The sequence below is a fragment of the Podarcis liolepis genome (assembly GCF_965112155.1).
Source record: "Podarcis liolepis genome assembly, chromosome: 14".
Lineage (NCBI taxonomy): Eukaryota > Metazoa > Chordata > Lepidosauria > Squamata > Lacertidae > Podarcis > Podarcis liolepis.
Window position 1 is genome coordinate 30,300,980 of NC_139569.1, and position 19,831 is coordinate 30,320,810.

General features: G+C 39.4%; 1 protein-coding gene across 7 annotated transcripts in view; it reads left to right on the plus strand.

Annotated features, from left to right (window-relative positions):
- Window positions 1–18,941: 18,941 nt before the first annotated feature.
- Window positions 18,942–19,831, plus strand: part of CHD2 (chromodomain helicase DNA binding protein 2) — a 65,931-nt gene continuing 65,041 nt past the window's right edge. For 2 of the 7 annotated variants that reach the window (XM_083474960.1, XM_083474961.1), the window contains exon 1: window positions 18,942–19,734. The gene's annotated coding sequence lies outside the window, so the exon portion shown is untranslated. The remainder of the gene's footprint in view (window positions 19,735–19,831) is intronic. The other 5 variants (XM_083474957.1, XM_083474959.1, XM_083474964.1 and 2 more) reach the window with 3 other exon arrangements.

Sequence of the window (19,831 nt, forward strand, 5' to 3'; positions counted from 1 at the left end):
CCCTATACCCGCCAATCAAGAAGAAGAGGCAGCTGAGGGACTCGCGTCTCATCCAGTTATAGTTCGTGAAGGGTGGTGAGGAGGAGGCGGGAGCAGCAGCTGTCGGAGAGCAGATGACAACAAGGCGGTGGCGAAAAAACGAAGCAATAGGAATCCCACAGCCCCGTGACAGGCGAATGCCAAAGCAGAGCGACCAATGGGCGTGAGGAGGAAGGAAGGCCAATAGAAAAGCGGCTTGCCCGCATGCGCAGCTGGATGGAGGGGAGGCGGGTGGAGAGCTGCGTCGTGCGCGGGCCCCGCCTCCCTCCCTTCTCCCCCCTCCCCCTGCCGCAGAGCCGTTGCTGAGGGAGCGGAGGGCGGCCATTTTGTGATGCTGGGTAGGGGCGCGGGTGGGGGAGGGGGAGGAGAGGAAGGCTTCGCTGAGAGGCAATGAAGACGGGTACAGACTTCACTTCCCTCGCTCCCTCACACACACGCACATACGGCACAAGATGGCCGGGGAGACAGGAGCCTCCGCTGGTCGCTGCTGCCGTTTCCCTCCCTGTCCCGGGCGCCTGTTCCTCCGGCCACCCCCCTGGCCCGAGGCGGCCGCTCGCTTGAGGAGTGGGGAGGCTCTCCGGCTGGGCCCAGGCTCCTGAAATGGGGGGTGGCCTGTCCGACCCCCAACCCCTCAGAAAAAAACAACCGCAAAGAGAGGCGCCTATGCGGCAGGGCTGGCTCGGCTTGTCCTCGGGGCGGCGGCGAGAGCGGCGGCGGCTGCGCCCGGCGAGCCCCTTTCGGTTTGCCCGCCTCGTCTCTCCCGCTTTGGGAGGTAAGTATCGTCCGCCCTTTCAGCCCTCCATATCCTCTTTCTCCGCCATTGTCTCTTTGTCCTTGAGAAAGGAGAGCCGCCTGGGAGAGGCAGGTGGTGGTTTGTCGGGAAAGAACCGCCGGCCATCACTTTTAGCCGTCCCTCGACGCCTTTTTTCACTCGGGGCAAAGGCGGATTTAGGGTCCTCTTCTTCCAGTTGGGGGTCCTGTCTCCCCACCTCCCAATTAAAATCGGTGGGGGGGGGGAGGTGCTGAGGGTTAAGGCTTACTGGGACAGGACATGAGAACCGAGGCAAGAAAGACACAATTCACTCCTTCGCCTGGGATTTTTTATGATTATGGGAAGGAAAAGGGAAAGACCTAACCCCCCCTTCCTAATTTTCCCCATTTCGGGGCATCTTGGCAGCTGGAGTTGGGCGAGGGGGGTGCCACGTAAAAAGAGCGGCAGAGGAAGGAAAAAGACCCGGTTCCTCGCCCTTTACCTGTCAAGTCTTGGGTATGTATTAAAACTCACACTTTGATGTGTGGTTTCTTAATTGGAATTAGGGGTGCCCAGGAGGGGCTTCTGGGGGCAAGGGCAAAACCTGATAATCAAGGCTGGGGTGGAAAGAAGCCAACACCCTGGCTTCTTTCTCGCTTTATTTACTGAGCATGTTCTTGTTTGTAATTTAAAGGGGTGTTAAAGTACCCCTTCTCCATTTTGAAGGAGTTCCTAAATTGAATTAGGGGTTCTGTCTCTATAGACTCCCGATCTAGGCGCAGAATCTGATCTTCAAGGATGTTGGTGTCAAACCAGAGCCGCCATTTGAGCCAGAGTTTTTCTTCTCTCTTCTCTGTTGCCTCCCCCCCCATCTTATGCACCATTTCTTTTTTTTGCGGGGGGGGGGAATTAATCCTCAACATTAAGGACTTGATGCACTTTCCCCTTAATATTGATTGAAAAAGGTCTGTGTGGGGTTTTCTTTTGCAAACTATTTTCTTGCTATAATTAATCCTGAAGGGCAGATATTTTGTAATGCAGCTTGTTGTTGCCCCAATGCAGCATTTGTGTAGGGCATCATAGGGTGGGGGTCTGCAGCAAATGTAGACTGCACCCCTTTACAGTATTTGGAGGAGGGAAATCAAAGGTGCCTTATATGTCTTCTGCAAACTCCTAAGTACTTTGAAAGGGAGCTGTTGTTCACCATTGCTTCTGAAAAGGGGAAACAATCCATTTCTATTTTGGTAAGAACAAAAGACGCCATGTCTGTTCTTTCTCTCAAATATAAAACTTGTTTTTCTGTATGTAGGGTGTTGGCTTTTAACTCTTTCTAAACTACCAGTAGAAAAACCGGCTGTGGAAAAAACTTTACTTTGAAATGATATGTTGAAAATATATATACACAGACAATTTATTTGTGTGTGTGTTTTAACCTGAAAGTGCCAGTGATGCCTTTTTATGCTTTGGGCTTAAGATGAAATATTTAGTGAGCTTATTTAAATGCATAAGGATTTTTGGTATGTGCCAATTGTACAGTTGAGTGAACTTCTAAATTAGAACTGGAAAACATAAGTGGAAAGTGCAGCTTAGTAAAATGGGATGCAGTAGGATAAAAATAAGAAATTAGGAGTTTAAAAGTCATAGAGAGGGGTTTTTATTTTAAGTATGTCAATATGTCTCAGAAGCATCAAATTTTCTGTTGTTCTTAATGGAGTAAATTTAATTTTAAAATCCATTTCCTTTTACCTGAATTAATAGTAAATGCTTAAAATGGAATATTGAGCAATTGCTTTTCCTTAGCTTCCTGGAGTCTTTTAATACTTGGATGCTATGCCTTAAAATTTGGGGTTTCTGTTTGTAGAAGAACTGCAATTATATTTTGTTCAGGTGTTGTGTTAACTACTTTGTCCTTGTTCTAGAATCTTCCTGTTCAGGCTTACCATTTAGGTGGCTTGGACACTGTGTGACATAAGAAATTTATCAGAGAATAAAGTTCTACCAATGAAACGAGTAGTTGGTATATCTTTAGCATGTTAGCAAATTTATTTTATATTTTTGAGGCTTATTAGTTTAAACTGATGATAGAACCACTGTTTGCCATGCAGATAACTCATTTTATTTTTTAGGTATGTATATATATTAAAGAATCAATATCAGTGGTTAATTTAATGTATCTTCTGAAATTGTGATCTTCTAAAAAAGAGGAAATTTATAGTGTGCTCTTATGAATAAAGTTAAGTGTGACCAAGTTACATAAAGACTTCTACATCAATGCAAGAAAACAGATGAATTCAAGTGCAAACATGAAGGTTGTAGAATTTAGATACTTCACGGGACTAATAAAGATGAAAACTTCACAGAGTCTCAAAAACAACACTTAGAAGATTAGCAGTTTAGGTTGTCTACTTTGGAGTTTCAAAGTGGTGGTAAAATATTAAGTGTGTTGCTGTTTGATGTAACTACTCAGAATTTTGAGATTAAATACTGTATAAAAGGTAAACATTTTTGAGAGTAAATGCAAAGGGTAAGCACTTTTGACTAATACTTTTACCTTCAGATATACTCACACTAGCTTGAACAGTTGTTTAGGGATAAACATCCATAACAATGCTGTTACTATTTTGTATATGAATGTGCAAATTGAACAAAAAGCCTGCTATGCCTTTATTAGTTATGTTATGCTAAGTTAGAAAATTGCTTAGCTTTAGAAATGCACCTAGCACAGACAACCCTTCCAATACATAATATGCCGCTACGACAAATATGAAACACTTTTAGATAAACCTAAACATGCTTTTCCTTGTTTAGGTATTCGTGAATGTTTACTACTTCTGTAACAACTGTGTTTCAGATGACCTGTACAGACTTACTGTTTGTTAAGGTAAGAATGGTTTTGAACTTCATTTTTTGTTCTGTACACTGTTTTCAGTATACTGATTAGTTGTATATAATTTCCTCTAATAAGAATGAAATAATGAATTCTGTTAAAATTGAATGCAGTGTGGTTGTTTCTATTTATCTTCTTAATTTTTAATTGAATAAAGAATAAATCTAAGATTTCTGACTAATAAAACGAATAGTGAGAATACCTAATTGGAAATATTTTCAATTGAAAAATCAACAGGACTTTTTCTAAGTAAGTGGCTTATGGTCGCCATCGAAGGTAGCAATAGGATATGCTTCAGGAAGCCAGTGATAAATAAGTGGCATTTACTTCTAAATTTAGACATATTTAGAATTAGATTGCAACTTTAGGAAGTGAATATGCAGTGGGCAAGAAAATGAATCTCAACATTGAGAAGAAAAGGATGGGCGACCTTGAATACCCAATGTAACTTTAGAGAAGACAACATGTATTTACTTAAAGTATATTCCAATAAACACCTCAGTAGAATGTTATTGGAATGTAGGACCTATCTGTAACTGTTTAAAAAGTTTTTAAATTTTGTTATTCTTTGGAACAAAACACTCATGCTCAACAGCGCAGTTGGCTGTGTTGTGTGTTCCTATTTTAACACAAATTTGTATGTTTCCTTAAAGATCGCATCAGGATTCTGGTAGCTGGGAAGATTCAGATGGCATCAGAAGAAAACATGTTATGCCCTTCAGGTATGTTAGTTTATCCAACTTCTAATAATAGCTATTTTGTATCTCCTGCGGTTTGCAGCTTGCAAGTTTTTTTTTACAGAGTTCTTGCTTCTGTTTAAATTAAATACTTATAACTTCAAAGGCCCTGGGTAGTATTGCCCATGTCATCTTCTAAACAAGGCATCAACCATACATACGTCTTTTTAAACAACTGAGGTACTAGAAAATACGAATATTGTTTTAGCATTACAAATGAAAGTAGCTTGGAATAAATGCGTAGCTTTATATAGCACTTAAGTGCTCAAAATGACTTGCATATATTAGCTCAATCATTCAACAAGTCATAGGACAGATTATGGGGCCTAATGCCACCCGTAACATGTTAAGGTTGAGCAGAGATGTTAACCACACACCCCAGCCTATACTTTAAGCCATGACATGATCCCATTTTCTGATGCTGATTTCCAGTAATCCCATTTCTTAATGCATTGCGTCATATACAAAACTGAAGACCACCACAGTAAAGGACATCCTGTTACTGTACTTTTGGATATCTGCACTTTGGTAATCTCAACTATGTTCTGTCTTGCTCAGTCACTGATTTTTGAATGCGTTGTTTTAAGGTAGTTAATATATTAAGTAAATGTACATATTTGTAAGCTACTGTGGAGCCTTTTCAACTGAAGAGCACAGTAAAACGCTACAAATCAAATGCAAGACAAATTTGGAATCCCAAGTCTGATGGTTGACACAATTTTCAAACTAAATTTATTTCTTTAAAGGCTTTTCATGTTTTGACTGAACAATAGCAAAAAGCAGTGCTGCTTTGTTTAGAAATAATTATTTAATACTCAAAAATATTTCTTATTAAAATGCACCAACATCCTTAGTGCAATTTAAACCTGTAATGCAGTCTTCCCCAACGTGGTGCCTTACAGATGTTGCTGGAGTATAGTTCTCATCTCTTACTTACCATTGCCTGTGTTGCCAGAGACTGATGGGAGTAAGGGTCAAAACATCTGAAGGGCACAAAATTGGATTAAATAAACATATAATGCTAATGTAAAACACACAATGGAATTGGATGCATGTTTGCACGTAAGTAATTTCTACTGAGTTCAGTCGTGACTTGGACTCTTGAATGTGCATAGGATTGCAATCGTAATTAAATAAAATGGACTTAAATTGGGAACCCTTAGCTGAAAACTGTCACATCTTTTGTAGAAGAGTTCTTCCCGGTACGTATGTGACTTTACATTCAACTGAACAGCTTGATCATAAATATTAATTTACTTTATAGAAGTCCCATATTTTTTCTTCTAATTTCCCCCGCAGAGCTCAATTTGGTGTCAGTATCCACCTCTCATCCTCATAGTTGCCCTGTAAAGCAAAATGGTAACTGGCCCAAGGTGACCTAGTAAGCTTTGTGACCCAGGTCTCCAAGGTTTTTAAGTCAGTACTGTACTATGTCCAGAACACCTGACTGGAATGATACACTGTAAACTAAATAGTAGTTTTAATAGTAATACAGGAATCCCACCTTTTAAAAACAACAATAATAATTTTATTATTTATACCCTGCCCATCTGACTGGGTTTCCTCAGCCACTCTGGGCGGCTTACAGAATACCTAAAAACATTCTTTGATGTAAAACTCACTCACAAATCTGCTTTTAATTAAAAGATAAATTTATACTTCCTGTGCCACTCTGGTGAATATCATAGAACACAGACCATGATATTTTAGTGTTGAAAGTTCAGAGGGAAATGCACAAAGTTTATTTGATTGAGTCTGTGCTCTGGATTCAACTGCAAAAACCTTACATAAATCCCATTAGTATTCTAGATTAATTCCCATGGCATGTGACAGGACATTGAAAAACACCTGTGCTCTCTTGAGCTGTGGTGCAACTGGAAGATAAGTGCTTGTATATGTAATTCAGAGATTGAGTTGAGGAGCTATTTGGATATTTAAATACCTGGTCCAAAGCAGGGGCTCCCCCCATTTCTAAGTTTTCTAGTTTTTCTTGTTGGAAATTACCTGGCTGTGGTAATTAAATAGTTCTGAATGAAGTAGCAAGTTATTAACATCTGAAAATTTTAAAATTATGTTACCTTAAGTTATCTTGTCCTTTGAATGTATTTAGTGTCATGTGTTTTATACCACACTTTATTCCCAAATTTGTGAATGAAATAATCTTAGTAGCTTGTTTGGTCTGAATACAATAACATCTCCAGAAATTAAAAATCCCCAGCACAGCCAAACCTCTAATGTATATTTTTGGAAATGTTCTACTTTTATATATTGAAATTAAGGTTTGCCTGGGGATCTCATTGTGGTCTGCTACATGGTGAGATCATACTATTAATTTTTTATGGTGTCTTGAACTTCTTGCTCATTCATCTTATTCCCGTTCCTATCTCTAAAACTAAAGCCTTTTCAACAATGGCAGATAAGAGAAAAACCTAAATCGTCAAGTGACTTAATAATGTATATGCCAAAATTGTTTTTTAAGCACAGCTGTCTGAAAATGAGTTCTGTGAATTTGTGGGACTTGTGTTGAAAAAGTACTCTGGGACAGGACACTCATACTTGAGGTTGATTTCTAACTGAACTCAACTCGCTAAGAAGCCTGGTGTTTTCTTTGTCGCACAGCAAAACAAATGGATTCTGCTGTATTATATTTTAGCTACAAATTGGCAACATACTTACAAAATCTGTGCTAATTCCCATACTGTTTTTAGATTTACATTTGGGTAAAGATGTTTTAACAGTATTGTATGTTGGAAACAGTTTATCTGGCCCAAATCTTGGCTAAATGTGTTTGTGTGTGAGAGAGAGAGTGAGAGAGAGTATGTGTGTGTATAATATAGCCAGAATAGATTGTGGAATGAGGAAGAACGTGAGTCAAGTGCTGAATATTTTAATTACCAACAACTTTGACTGTTTAGAAAACAGATGACAAACAATAGTATATTTCACCTTTGAAATGAGGTTTTAAGCATGGTAGGGAACCTCTTGGCCCTCCAAATATTGTTGGCTTCCAAATCCCCTCAGCTCGAGCTAGCATGGTCAATGGTCAGGAGTGATAGAAGCTGGAGTCCCAGCAACTTCTGGAGGGCAAATTTGCAACTTGAAATTGCTTCACCTCTTCCTCCTAAAAAAAAAAAAGGGGGGGGGGAGAGACTGGCTGTAAAGGCAATGCAATCACAAGGTCACTTTGTATCTTAAGCAGTTCTGCACACAGGGCAAATTCTGGTAATGTTGTACCCTGAGCGAGGGCAAAATGTGCTGCCCCACAAAATATTTCTTATTTTTACAACAATTCCTTTTGGTACAGCTGTTTTTAATGGAGATGGTATTATTATTATTATTATTATTATTATTATTATTATTATTATTATTATTCCCTTTGGCTCAGTGTCCTGTGCAAGGGAACTGTCCGCATCACCCTAACGCCAGTGCTGCTGCACATCATAATAGTACAGTGGTGGTTCCTCTGTTTTGCTTCCAGAAATTCTTCAGCTTCATTCTGTTGTATTATGCTTCAGGTTTGGCTATGGAACAATAGGACAGGGAAATAAGCTTGCAGGATAAATTCTATATTGTGGTGGTGTCAATTTGATGATAATTTTTGACAGAGGAAGCTTATTATGATGTGAAAATTGTGGGCTGCTATTCAAAACCTGATACATACTGGGGTGTACAATTTTGGGGATCAGATGATGGGATTTAGCTTGGGGTGCAGTTTTGAACTTCATTTAAAGGGAAAGAATACTCACTAAACAAATAGCTTGACTTCTTTGTAGATGTTGACAGAATCATGTTGCTGATGTATTTAAAATCCATTCAATGAATCTAGTGTGTTAAAACATGTCTTTCCAGGTATGTTGAAGATCTGGATGTGTAAAATATCTGATACTGATTGAAGCACTGGTAAGTCGCTTTCTTGTGATTTAAAAAGTTTGTTTAATCATATATGTTGGATATTTTTATGGAAATGTCTTAAATTATGGATCTCTGGATCTATAATTTTAATCTTGATTAAAATAGCCATTCAACAATGATAATTAGTAGAATCAACTAGTAAAACTTATATAGCTACAGCAACCAACACGGTGCTCTTCAGATGTTCACAGAATCATAGAATTGTAGAGTTGGAAGGGACCCAGATGGTCATTTGTTCAACAACCTTCAATGTAGGAATCTCAACTAAAGCATCCATGACAGATGGCCATCCAACGTCTGCTTAAAAACCTCCAAGGAAGGAGATTCAACCACTTGAGGGAGTCAGTTCCACTGTTGGACAGATCTTAATGTCAGAAAGTTCTTCCTGTTGTTTCGCCGGAATCTCCTTTTTTCTTGTAACTTGAATCCATTGGTTCAGGTCCTATCCTCCAAAGCAGGAGAAAATGAGGTTGCTCAATCTTCCATGTAACAGCCCTTTAGATATTTGAAGATGGCTGTCATTTCTTCTCAAGTCTTCTCTCTACCAGGCTAAACATCATACCCAACTTCCTCAACCGTTTCTCATAAAGCTTAGTTTCCAGACTCTTGATCATCTTGGTTGCCCTCCTCTGCACATGTTGCAGCCTGCCAACATCGTTTTTAAACAGTGGCACCCAGAACTGGAGACAGGATAGAGTGGTATTGCTTCCTTTGATCTGGACACTGTACTTCTGTTAATGCAGCCTAGAAGAGCATTAGCTTTTTTTGCTGCTGCATCACATTTTAACTCATGATATCCTTGTGGTTTCATGCTAAGCTAGGACCCCTCAATCCTTTTCATATGTGCTACTGGTAAGCCTGGTGTTGCCCATCTTATATTTGTGTAGCTGGTTATTACTGCTTAAGTGTAGAATCTTACATTTGTTCCTATTGAAATTTATTTTGCTAGTTTTGGCCCAGTTCTCCCAATTCTATATTCTGTGGCACTAGCTATCTTTCCTAATTTGATTTTATATGCAAACTTGATGAGCATCCCTTCAATTCCTTCATTCAAGTCGTTTATAAAGATGTTGAACAGCAGGCCCAGGACAGAACTCTGTGGCACCCCACTCGTTACTTTTTTCCAGGATGAAGAGGAATCATTAGTTAGCACTCTGGGTTTTTCAGTCAGCCAGCTACAATTCTACCTAAGTTTCCTCATTCAACCCACATTTTACCAGCTTCCTCACAAGAATATTGTGGGGGACTTTGTCAAAAGCCTTACTAAACTCAAGATTCACTACATCCATAGCATTCTCCTGATCCACCAAGCTTGTAACTCCTATCAAAAAAAGATTCATCTAGCATAACTAGTTTTTGAGATACCTGTGCTGGGTCTTGGTAATCACAGCATCTTTTTCCAAGAGCTCGCAGACCAAATGTTGAATTATCTGTTCTAGGATCTTTCCTGGTATCTACGTCAAGCTGACTGGTCAGTAGTTATCTGGGTCTTCTTTTTTCCTCTTTTTGAAGATGGGGACAACATTTGTCTGCCTCCAGTCTGAAGGGACCTTACCTGTTCTCCAAGGATTCTCAAATAGTATAGACAGAGGCTCTGAGATTACATCTACAAGATCCTTTAGTACCCTTGGATGCAGTTTATCAGGCCCTGGAGGTTTTAATTCATTAAAGTAGCTAGGTGTTCCCTTACTACCTATTCCTATCTTGGGTCAACTCCCTCTTACATCTGTTATCACCAGGTTGAGCACTGCTTTCCTTTTTGATGAAAACTGAGGCAAAATAGTTGCTGAGTGGTTCCGCCTTCTTTCTGTTACCTAATAGCATTTCCCCGTCTTTTCCACGCAAAGGACCTGCCATCTGTTTTTCCTCTTCAAACATAGCCAAAGAAAACTTAGTTATTATTTTTAACCTCTCTTGCAAGCCTGAGCTTTAGTCCACCTGACCTTCTCCTTGCAAGTGTTGGCTATTCATTTATACTCTTCCTTTGATATTTATCCTTCCATTTATTATACATGTCCTCCTTAAATCTCAGCTCATCTGTTAGCTCCTTATGCAACCACACTGGCTTCTTTTGATACCTCCCATTTTTGTTTCTTGTTGGAATTGTCTGCACTTGTGCCCTCAGTATTTCACCTTTAAGAAACTCAAGTCCATCTTGGACTTCTCGTTGAGTAGTTGACTATATGTCATCCAGTAGTTCCTTAAGCTTTTTGAAATAAGCCTTCTTAGAAGCCCGCAGTACATGTTGGACTACACTCAACTTTCCCTTGTCTCTTCATCATGAAACCCACAAGGACATGGTCACTTCCCCACTAAGGTTTCCACTATTTCCACCTCATCGAGCAGTTCTTGAGGATCAGGTCCAAGATAGATGAGCCCCTTGTTGCTGCTTCCACCGTCTGGGAAGGGAATTTGTCAGTGAGACCTTAAATTCTCGGTAGAGTTCGAGTTCCAACATATTAGGGTAGTTGAAGTCTCCCATGACTACTATATAGCTCTCCTTTTTGAATGTTCAGTAATCCATTGGACATCCAAGTCTTCAGGCTACCTTGGAGGTGGCAGACACCCACAGTAAGGTCACTATTGTTTCCCCCTCCTACAGTCTTTGCCCATTTACTCTCAACCTGTCTTCCATGCTCCAGGTTGTGGATTTCTTCACTGGTGTACACATTATTTATATATAATGCTATTCACCCTTCCTTCCTGTTTAATCTATTCCTTTTAAACTAGTTACACCCCTCAATTTCTACATTCCAGTCATGAGTCTCATCCACTGGGTTTCAGTAATGCCTATTGAATCATATTTGCCATTCTGTATAGAGCTCAAAGTCGTCTTCCTTGTTTCCCATCCTCTGTGCATTAGTATACAGACAACTGAAACCGGTCCCTCCAGCTGCTTCCTTCTTGTTGTTTCATTCCCTTTAGCAAGTTTCTGTAGTACCACCTCAGGTTCCTGTGCATCAATGACACTATTATCCCCAGTACCAGGTGTTCCCCTGACATATGTAATATTGTTTCCCACCCCTTCAGGATTTAGTTTAAAGCTCTCCTGATGAGGTTTGTGAGATTCTTAGCAAACACAGTCTTGCCAACCACTGTGAGGTGCAATTTATCTCTTGCCAGAGGTCCTTCCTCAAGGAAGCAGAAACCATGGTCCTAGAGCCAAACTTTTCCTGATGACACCACCTACGCAGCCATTGGTTTACTTCCAGTATTTTCCTCTCTTCAAATGGAAGGAGTGATGAAAAAACCACCTTTGCTCACCTTTCAGTTACTGCCCAGAGTCTCATAGTCCCTTGTTATACATCAAAGGCTGTGTTTGGCAGTAATGTTTGTACCCACATGAATCAGAAGGAAGGGGTTGTGATCAGTGGGCTTTATAAGACTCAGAAACATTTCTGTCACATTGTGAATCTTTGTACCTGGAAGACAGCACACCTCCCATTTGTTGAACTGTTCTTGAACTAAAACTTCCGTCATCCCTTCCCATCAGCTATGCTGGCTGGGACTGACAGATTCTGTAGTCTAGCAACATCTGGAGGGTACTACATAGGCTATTCCTGTTCTGGGGTGAACCACTGTAGGCTGCAGGGAGAGAAATTACACATTTGTATACTTATATAGAAATTACTAAGGACAACCTAGCACTCTGGGCTAGTCTGTAATATGTGCTGGTGTTTTTTACATGGGAGATGTTCAAATGCAAGATTCCCCTACTTGCAGCCCAAATTAGTTTACTCCAGGAAAAGCTTTACTCTTCTTAATTCTGTCAATGTTCAGTTTTGTGGGCTGGTTTATATGATTAACATGTGTGTTGATATGCAAGTTCAAATCCGTTGAGCATGTAGAGTACTAAAATTGTTGCCTGTTCCAGACTACTCTGGATTGTGTGGTTAAATCAGTTAGCCACTCTACCTTATGGGACTGAAAGTGAGTCTTAATGAGAGATATAGTACATAAATTTCTTAATTTTCAAGTATGCTATGGTATTTGCAATCCTGTAAGCATTCTAGAATACTTTCTGTCACTTTATGTCTGTTAAATTGAAGCTTTTGAATGTGCATACTGGCTTGTATACGTCTTAAGATTTTTTTCAGTCATCTTTTTGTCCAGTAAGCAGAAACAAGGGTATGCTAGACACTCCTTTAAGTTTAGGAAGTCCAGGCTTTATTTCCCTTATTGTTCCTCTAGTCACAAAGGTTGGTGATCAAAAATGTATGCTACTGTCCCAGGGTACCAACTTGTTAAATTAATTTGAGAGTGGTGGGAAACCTTTCAGTCTTTGGAGAAGAAAAAATGATTTTGCTTAAAAGAAAAAAATGCTCTCATACTGAACACAAGTAGCACTTGTGTGGGAGAGCCACTTTAAATAGCATGCAGTGGACGTTGCCTTCATATGGATTCTTCTAAAGTGACCCACTATATATAGAGAAGGCTAGTGTTAGATCAGTATATGGTAGCTCCGCCATGGAGTGGGTTGCTTCACAGACACCACTTATGTGGTGTGATTTAAAATAGTTGCTAAGGTGTGAGGTGTTGTGTGGCTTTGCTCAGAGCAGAGATTGGGAACCTGTGACCCTCCAGATGTTGTCGGACTTCAACTCTTATCACTATGCCAATGGTCAGGAACTATGGGAGCTGTATTCCAACAGCATTTGGAGGGTTGCAGATTGGCCACCCCACCAGAACTTAAGTTTCATTTGCTCAACAACCTCATGCCACTTAGGCACTTTTTAGGACATTCAAGTTTGTTTGGTACTTCCTTGTGTTGACTCTTGCATCTATTAGGTTCCTAATTCCTAAGCATGACTCTCTTAGCATATTGCCATATTCTTAAGCATACTGCAGTATTCTTCAAACAGGTATATTTGAAATTCCACTTTAGCAGTAGATTTTAGATTCATAATTGGAAACTATACGTCATTGGGTGAAAGTGCTTCCTGTATTAAAGTGCTATTATTCAGCATTTTTTATGCTACCAAGCTATTCTTAACTCCAAAACTATGACATTTATCCAGAATTGGTTGCTTTGAATTGAGTGCCATATTTCAGTAAACTTCTGTCAAGACCAGTGCCTTCAAACCTTCTGTCTTCAGGGAAGGCTTTCCACATCATGTCTGCTGAGCAACCAATAAGTTGCATGGGATTCTGAGCATGTTCTAGGGTAGACAAACACCAAACATGGACAATGATGAAGCCTGTTAACACACATTAACTGAATGACACAGAGATCTATGTATTAGAACCTGCCCAACATTCCTCTATGCCTGTTGCATTGGAGAGAGTTTGGTATTGGCATCCAAAGTGAAGCAGTCCAAGACATTTTGGTGTTTTAGAAAATCCAGAGCCCCCCCCCCAACCGTAAAAATATTGGTAGTTTTCTGCCATATGATATCAATAATTTGCTATCTTTCTTCACCTACCAGTCCTCCTTTCAATTAGCTTGCCCACCATTTTGGATCTTGTGCTTCTGAGGAAAAACAGGATTCCTTGGAACATTGCTCTAAGTCAGCCTTTAATTTGTGGTCTCCTGCTGACTGTTCTTTACATTATTCACCCCACGAGTCTTTCTGTTGCTAACAAGTTCAAAAGTGTTTCTTAGAGATTTCTGTTCACCATCGGTCTCTACTCTTCTCCTTTTCCATGTTCTGTATCTACCATGGATTTCCAGTAGCAATTAGTAATAACCCAAATGTGTGTTTATCTTGGCACTTTGCAAAGTATCAACATGCGAGTCAAACCTGAAGCTTAACATATTTAGACAAAAATGTAAATGTTTGTTAAACACTGCTAATTAGTACTCTTGACCTCTACATGCTACTTTCAACTGTCAGTCTTCTTATAGGAAGCAAAGTATTGAATATTCTGCATAGCTTCCTAAAATATCTGTGCACACACTTAAAATGCTGCTGAGCTTATGTTGCATCCTTTACTTCAGTTTACAATGTTGCTGATTTTAAGAGCACCTTTGTAGAGGTATATCCTTCTGAAAGTACTAAATAATAAAATGTGGAAGAAGGTCAATACTTCAATATTAGTGTACCTTGATCCAAAACACTTTTTTTTAGTTTTCTCTTAAGACAGGGAACCTATGGCCTTGCTCTTGTTGGGACTTGCAGCTCGCATCATCCCTGACCATTGGCCATGCTGTTTAGAGCTGATAGGAGTTGGTAGTCCACAACATCTGGAAGGCCATAGGTTCTTCATCTCTGCTCTCCTAGTGCAGGTCAGTAATTACTAAATACTTGGTTATGACTTGGCTGAATTTATATTTGACCAGTTTTTTGTTGCAATGACCCAATGAAAAATGGATACAAAGGATTTGTAAGCTGCTCTGTATGCCATAATTGTAGAGTATATTGGAGGATAGGATCACTAAATGAAGAAAGCAGATAGTAGTGTCTAGAAATGGAGATAGCTTTCCTATAACCTATTTTGAGACAAGTGATGCCCTGAGTTTTTGTGGATGTACCATAAGTCTGGCTATGGTCTTCTACTATGCTGATGCATCTACAGAACATTGTGGTAATGGTAGATCAAAATAATTTTTCTGGGGCTGAAAAACACTTGAAATGTTTTTATATCTGGGCAAACCAGTCAAGTGTTCTGTGAGTCCTAGCTTCACTACTCACTTTTATTATTAAACTTTTTCCTCGTTAAATTTTGAATAGTTCCATGTTTCAGGTTTGGCTGCAGCAGGGTTTCTATGCTATAACCTGAAGTAAGGAAATCTCTGGTCTTGATAATTTTACCGTTTGTACATTAATAACATTTGGACAATGATTTTGTGAGAAGTGCCAACATGATTTCATGAATTAGCTTAAATTTGAAGTTTTCTTCAAAACTGAATTTGTAATTTCAAGAAAATGTGTTGCCTGAGAGCCAAAATATTATTACAACATTCTGTTGTATTGACAAATCTGCTGCAAGTTTAAAATCATCCTTTTTTATTTTATTTCATAAAATTTATACACTGCTTGATGGTAAAAACACCACATACTTCAAAGCGGTTTAAACCCTGAAGATCTCTCCACCATAATTGGTGCTGTCTCATTCATTAAATGCTATTCCTTGAGACTACAGTCACACCCAGTGTAACAGATGGGTACAGTTAAGAACTGCACAGGAAGGAGGTGGCAAATGTGAAAGGGCTACAAAACCAGACCATCCAGAACACCCGGTTGCCCTTGGGTGTCAATATAGAATTGAACCTAGTGAATAATCATTCTTAAATCAGGAGAATTAATTTGAAGGGAATACTTACTCCTCTTGGAATTTGTAGCAGGATTATAAATTTTTGCTGTTCTGTTTATTCTATGTTCATAGGGATCAAAATGAAACAAATCCATTTTTCATTTGGATCTTGGGGCCAGTCATATAACCAAAGACCAAGCTGAGATAAATTAGTATTTAGCCAGTCCTACCTTCTAGTCATGTTCTCTGCCCCCACCTTCCCATGACTTCTTCAGTCCTTATTAAATCTGTAAGGACAGCAGAACTTGTTTAGTCCCCCAGTAGTACTGTATTGCTTATGTTTTAAGCTATTTGAAATCTTCATTTTGTTGCATCTATTACAGCCTATATAACACCCAGGTGTAGTGCCCATTGGTGTGGGAGTTCACTAAACTGAACTACATATAACCAGGCCTTTGGCTGATTAACATTTTATGGCCTTTAAATGTGTTCGTGGGAGAATATTATGTATTTTGTGTTCTAAATTTGTATTTCTATGTTGTGAACTGCTCTGTGATCTTCAGATGAAGGGCAGCACACAAATTAAACAAATTAAATAATATTTAGGGCTGTGTCCCATGCTAGTTCTACTCAGAGCAAGCACATTGAAATGGATAAAAATAAGATAGCCATGGGTCTACTCAGTTTTCCCCCCAACTGGCATGTAGCATAACCCATAGTCTTAAAAGTTTGGGAAGTGATGTATTCACCAGCTGTGCACCTTATGAATTAAATGTGTAACCACACAGAATTGTATGAAATTGAACAAAACTTTATGAATTCAGAACAAAATGTTTCTTCTTTCATAGATTTTTTTTTAAAAAATAATATATTCCCTATAGTATGTTTGTTGTGAATCTCATGATCATAAAGACTGTGTCTAGAACCAGTACATTTCCTTTCTTGTTTTAGTGGTTTAAAGTAAAAAATTCTGCCTACGTTCTTCTCTATAGCAATCTTGAAAAATGGCCGGTATTTTCTCAATACCTTTTAAATGCTCCTCTGACATCACTAATTTTCACATTTTTTGTTATTTGAAAATACATTAAAATGTGTTCAGATATGATAATTCAATGTTGGTTGTTTAGTTTAAGGATAAAATTACCTGTATTCCAACAGAATTTTTCTTTTAATTTTTTTTATAAAGAGTCCAGACAAAGGAAGAATCTCAAAGGGAGACAACGAGTTCCAAATCAAGATGGCAGTTCCACAGATTGAGAGGTTGAGGAATGAACTATTGCATGATTGCTGATTATGTCCAACCAAGAGGGGCACTTTAGGATGAACTTCAGTGTAATCTAAACCAGAGAAGATTTGGGCTAATGATCATCTGATAAATGGATTTTTTAAAAAATCAAATGATTTCTGACCCTTCCAATATAACTTATTTGGCATTGGGGATGGAATGGGCTGACTGAATTTTCAAACCAGGAATGTATGCATACTTTTCTCCCCTGTTGGCAGAAGTGCTGTGCTACTTTAAATGGCTTAAATAAAAGTGGTTTTTTTACATTTTTATCTTGTTTGTCGTCTTTCAGGCTTAAAGGTTCTTAATGTATTGATCTTTGCTGTCACTGGTTGTGTTGACAAAAACTGTTTGATTACAGAAAGAATTTAATATTTTGTGAAATGATATTTCAAATACTTGCTAACTTTTCAGATTGCTGTCTGTTTTTAGTAGGATCTTATTCTTGGTTGGGGCTTTATATTCTGTGTTTTCTGGCTAGGTGGAAAAGGTTGTATCCTCCTATGGGTTTTATGTCTGCCTGATCTAGGATAAATGATGGTAGATGTCAGCAAGACATTTTCGGAACAGTGCAACTATCTTAGAATGGTACAAATATGTGTAGTCACCTCACCATCACACTATGACCTAGAGTTTCCTATGACAGCTCTAGAGTTGGATAATATACACATATTGAAAAACCAACACTTTTTCTAAACATTTAATTATAATTTTATTTCCTTATGGTGTGGTATGTGGGTCTGATTTTCTTGATCATACTTAACAGTATTTTAAATGAATTGCTGTTTGTACAAATCTGTAATGTTTTGATTCTACCATGTTGGTTAATCAACCCTAGCTAGATAAAGAAGTTAGGTTGAATAATTGCCTATGCACACCATTAAAGTTAACCGTATGCATTTTATTGTATTACTGAATACCTATTGCCACTTCATGTCTACCAAGTAACTCAGATCTGGTAGCTTAGTAACTTGATACATAATTTTGGGGTTAGAAGGTCCATTTTCTTTCTGACATACTGCTGTGAATAATTATTAAGGGGAAACTGGATCTAAACTGCCAGATTGCTGTTGAAGATTTTTATTGATGGGTATGATGTTCATGTTTCTGATATTAATGTTGTAAAGATGGGAGTTGCGCAATTACCCATTCTTAATGTGTATTCTGTATGGCTTGCCTAGTGGTGGTTTGGGTTTAGGCAAGACACCTGAGATTCTGACTAGTGTGATTCCTTGGATATTTAATTCTGCTTGAGGTACTAGTAAGAATCTCAGGTGGCCACTAACTTTGATCCAAAGGTGTTCATCAGTTTGAAGACTTGGAACCTACCTTCAAGAATAGCCTTCTTCCATTGTAGAGAATTCTCAACTAAATTCTTCAAATTGCTCGCTTGAAATTGTGTATTGTATACTAGCTTTGTTGGGCTGAAATAATGTGGGGAAGTGGCAACAGATTGGTTCTAGTGATGGAACTTGTCATTTGCTTGGACCTTCTGCTCTGTCACTGGAGGATAGACATTTGACCATCCATGGTATTTTTCAATGGTATAACATGCTTTCCATATGTTTGGGGTTATGAGAAATACCCAATATCCCAATCAGGAAGGGAATGGTCACTGGACAAGCAACTCTTGTGCCACCTTTTCCATAGGAGTTCCAAATAGTTTTGTTAATTGTTGATGTTTGAGACGTAAGCTTTTGTCATTGGAGTGCGGCTGAAATGAAGAGCTCAGGAAATGGGTCATAGAACCATGGCTATGTTAGAATTATTTTACACCCTCTTGGTAACCAGCAAATTGGAATTCCAGCACAACAATTTTGTCCTTTTCAAATAGAACCACTAGGGTGGCGCTATTGAGTCAAAAGGGCTAATAGATCATTCTTTTTGTGCCCATTGGAATTACTTTTATACGATTAATGGCTTTGGGCTATTTGTGTCTCAGTGCCTATCAGAAATAAGCTACTTGATGAATTACTTTAAAAATTACCCTTTGGGGGTATTAGCCTTCCCATGTGAACCACTGGTGCCAACCCACTGGATACCAGTCTTGCTTCCATTCCTTCAAAATGGCTTGCTACACCACAACTTCCTGTCCAAAGAGGAAGTAATTTTAGCCCAAGGACAGTGATCTAAGGCAATCCTCTCCAACAAAAGCAACCAATAATATCTCTTTTGGCTTGGAAAGGGTGTCTGAACCAGATGGGGTTAAGTTGCCTCCTCCACAGATTGGAGTTGGGTATGAAGATGCCAGTGATGGGGGGTATGCACCCTTGAGGTGGAGGCTCCCCCTCTCTTTTTGGGTGGAAATGAAGGGGTGGGTCTATGGTACATCACCTGAGTTGTGGGGTAAATGTAGAGAGTGTCAATCAAAGGCAGAGCTCAGAGCTGGGAAGAAAGCTCTAGATGGCGGCTGTGCCTTGGAGAGCGCATTGAGCCTCCCTGCTTTTTTCCCCCTCCTCCGCCACTTTTGCGCAACTTTGCCCAACTTTTTGGCTACCTCAGGGGGCTCCTGCGGCCCCTAGCCTCTCGCGGGGACTGTCGTAGGGGGCATCGAGCGTTTTTCGGGCAGAAAAGCAGCTTTTTGGGGCGCTCTCCCTTCGCCTTGTTGGAAAGAAGCAGCCGTGGAGGCAGCCCAGGTCGTTGTTTTTCCTAGCTTGGAAGCCATGGCGTACCTCCATTTTTGTGCGCTCTCTTAATGAGCTTTTTTCTCCGGATCTTTTTTACCCCATCTTTTGGCTCTAATTATCGCCTCTGGCAATTGAACGAATGCAGATCGTTTGGGATTAAACGCCTTATTTTATTGTTTTTCAAAAGAAATCCGGCTTTTTTCTTTCGTTCTCCGTGTTGCCGTTGAGCTATTTTGGAGCTAATGTTTTCCCACGACCCGAAACTAATATCGGGTTGGACCTGGCGCCGGTGCCTGAATCAGGTAGGTGGGCGATTATTAATTACCATTTTGAAGGTTTTTTGTCCTTTTTGAATACTTTTGATTTTTTCCCCCTCGACCGGTTTGAACGACCCTGGAA